This window comes from Brassica napus, chromosome C8 (genome assembly GCF_020379485.1).
Source record: "Brassica napus cultivar Da-Ae chromosome C8, Da-Ae, whole genome shotgun sequence".
In the NCBI taxonomy this organism is placed as follows: domain Eukaryota; kingdom Viridiplantae; phylum Streptophyta; class Magnoliopsida; order Brassicales; family Brassicaceae; genus Brassica; species Brassica napus.
In genome coordinates this window covers 7,351,795-7,355,348 of record NC_063451.1, presented here as the reverse complement: position 1 = coordinate 7,355,348, position 3,554 = coordinate 7,351,795, and the positions used below count along the sequence as shown (strand labels likewise).

The following is a 3,554-nucleotide window of genomic DNA, read 5'->3' as shown; positions in this document are numbered from 1 at the left end:
GACATTTGATGTTTGAAATGTGTTAGTAAATGAACATTCATCTAGACATAGAGCTTGTTTAGAACTGTGTCTAAGCTTAAGGTTGATAGTTTGATTGATCGTTTGCCATCCTTAGTTCGAAACTTGATCACCCAAGGTCTAATCCCTATGCCCATGAGTTCTCTTTTCCCTTAGTCAAGAAAGTTACTTCATTTATCGGTTTTATTATTCTGCAACTGCATTAGCATTAATCATTAGTTTAGAAATCTTTTAAATCACCGGTTGCACTTAAGATTAAGTGAGTACTTGCATTCTCAGTGCTTTGAAATCCCTTAGAATTGGTTCGGCAATCTTTTATACTACATCATTTGTCTTAGGAGCCTTGAAAACTCCTAACATCAAATTGGCGCCGTTGCCAAACTCTGAGTAGATTTGAACATTGAGATTTAGTCACTTGCTTGAGACTAAGTCATTTCTATTTTTTTCTTGTGTTACTGATTCTCCTTCTTCTCCTCCCTTTAACTTTTAGGTGTATGAACTTGACGAGCAGGGGTCCATCAAACCTAGTTCCCAGAGTTACTGACATCAGAGCTTTAGGGAGAGCGTGCGCTAGAAAGAGAAGAGAAGAAGAGAAACAGGCTCACTTTGAGAGATTGGATATTGATATGGGAGACCAACCTCAAGATGATGCGAACGCCAATGGAGCCAACAACGTTCCACAACACCCACAGCTAGCAGCTCGACCCATTGGCACTTATGACCGCCCAAACATTCATGGTCATAGACTGGGAATCCGAGCACCGGCTGTGGCAGCTAACAACTTTGAGATCAAATCAGGACTCCTCAACGTGATCGAGAACAACAAGTATCATGGCTTGGCTGTAGAGGATCCATTTGATCACTTGGATAGGTTCGACAGCTACTGTGGGTTGTCAAAAACCAATGGTGTGTCCGAGGATGCCTTAAAGCTCAAGCTATTCCCTTTCTCTTTGGGGGATAAGGCACGTCAGTGGGAGAAGTCTCTATCCAGCGACTCTATCACCACCTGGGATGACTGCAAGAAAGCATTTTTGGAGAAGTTCTTCTCTACTTCAAGAACTGCTAAGCTGAGAAATGAGATTTCCAGCTTTCAACAGAAGAACTTGGAAGGATTCAGTGAAGCCTGGGAGAGATTCAAGGGCTACCAAGCTCAATGCCCACACCATGTTTTCTCTAAGGAAAGCTTGCTGAGCACATTCTACAGGGGTGCTCTTCCTAAATACAGAGCCAGATTGGATACAACTAGCAATGGGTTCTTCTTGGGAAGAACTGAGGAAGATGCAGAAGAGCTGGTTGACAACATGGTAAAGAGTGACGTAGTCTACAGTGGAGACCACGACAGAGGCAGTATGACAAGTAGACGAGGAAGGAGTTAAAGGCTCTACAGGATAAGATAGACATACTCATTGCTGATAAATCCACCCAAGAGCAGCTGAACTTTGTTGGTAACCCAAACCAAGAGACACCACCTGTTGGCCATGAGGTTGAGGGTTTGGAAGGTCAAGAAGAGTTGTGTTTCATTAACAACAATGGTAGCTGGTGCAAAAAAGAGCCAAACTTTCAGTACAACAACTACCAACAGAAATCCTATTCCAATAACCAACAGAGTGGTTATCAGCCTAAGAACAACCAGCAAGGCAGCTATCAGCCTCAGCAAAACCCTCCTCCTGGTTTCAACAACAAAGGACACCATTCTTCCCAACAAGCAGTTAATCCTTCTACCTCTACTCCTCAAGAAAGAAGCACTGATGCCCTACTGAAACAAATCTTGGAGTCTCTGACTAGAAGTGAGAAGCATGTTGGTTATGAGTTGAAGAACCTTCACTCAAAGATTGAGGGGAGCTACAATGATCTCAACAACAAGTTCAGAGCTTTGGAGAACCAGTTTGTTGCTATGAACACTCACCAAAATCGCCAACAAGGTTCTTTACCTGGAAAATCTGAGCAAAACCCCAAAGAGACAGTAAAAGCTATCACCCTCAGGAGTGGTAAGGAGTTACCTCATAGAGCTCTCACCAAGGATGCTGAGAAACAAGGTGAGGGGGTGGCCATAAACATAGATGATGAAGTGGTGATTGTTGATGAAAAGATCAATGATGAGATTTTGGAGAAGATTGTGGAAGCCAAAGGTAAAGGAAAGGTTGGGGAAGAGAAGAAAACATTGAAAGATGGTGAAGTTGTTGTTCCAGCAAGTGAGAATTCTTTTGTTCCTCCTCCCTATGAACCCAAACTTCCATTTCCTGGTAGATTCAAGAGGCAGCTGCTAGAGAAGTACAAAGCTCTATTTGAGAAGCAGACGAGTGAAGTTCAAGTCACAATGCCCATTATCGATGCTTTCATGCTGATTCCTATTTATAGCAAGTTCCTAAAAGATACTGTAGCTGCAAAGAAGAAAGAGATGGAGGGCATGATGATTCTCACTCATGAGTGCAGTGTCATCATCCAGAGGCTTGTTGTTCCAAAAAAGCTTGAAGATCCAGGATGCTTCACATTACTGCTCTTGGACCTATGGTATTTGAGAGATGTCTCTGCGATTTGGGAGCTAGTGCTTGATGCATTTATCTGTTGTTAAGAAGCTTGGTTTCACTCAGTACAAGAAGTGTAGAATTTCTCTGGTATTGGCTGATCGTTCAGTGAAGTACCCTGTGGGTATCTTGGAGGACCTCCCCGTGATGGTTGGAAACTATGAGATCCCTACAGACTTTGTGGTGCTTGAGATGGATGAGGAAGCTCAAGATCCCTTAATCCTTGGAAGGCCTTTCTTAGCTACAGCAGGAGCTATTGTTAATGTGAAAGAGGGCAAGATTGATCTCCACTTGGGTAAAGGGCACATTCTCCACTTTGACATCAAGGAGGTAATGAAGAAACCAACAGTTCAAGGGCAAGTCTTCTACATTGAAGAGATGGACGCCCTTGCTGATGAACTCCTTGAAGGGTTGTCACTAGAAGACCCTCTACAGCATGCTTTGACGATAGAGAGAGAGGTTGAAGTGATTGAGAACCTGGAGAGCACTGCCTATGGGATGATGCTGGATTCACACAAAGGGTTTGTTAGTAAGGATCAGTATGAGGAGCTGCCACAAGTGGTTCATCAAGAAGCCTCAGTCACTCAACAAGAGGACACCCAGCAAGATGACTGGAGCGAGCTTAAGGCGCCTAAAGTGGAGTTTAAACCTCTCCCCCATGGTGTAAGGTATGCATTCCTTGGTCCTAATGAAACTTATCATGTCATTGTGAGTAGTGAACTTACTGAAACTGAGCTATCTGAACTTTTGAAAACACTTAAAAGATTTAGAAAAGCAATAGGTTACTCACTTGATGACATCAAAGGAATATCACCCTCTTTGTGCATGCATAGGATACATCTTGAGGATGAATCAATGACTTCTATCGAGCATCAAAGAAGGTTAAATCCTAACCTGAAGGATGTTGTAAAGAAAGTGATTCTTAAACTCTTAGATGCTGGTGTTATTTACCCTATTTCAGATTCTAAATGGGTATCTCATGTGCATGTTGTACCAAAGAAAGGTGGTATC

At 42.8% G+C, this 3,554-nt stretch overlaps 1 non-coding gene across 1 annotated transcript; it reads right to left on the bottom strand.

The window, feature by feature from the left end:
- Nucleotides 1-1,082: 1,082 nt before the first annotated feature.
- LOC125592112 lies at nt 1,083-1,189 on the bottom strand. Its single transcript, XR_007327962.1, has one exon. It is a non-coding gene; the product is annotated as a small nucleolar RNA R71 (small nucleolar RNA).
- Nucleotides 1,190-3,554: the final 2,365 nt, after the last annotated feature.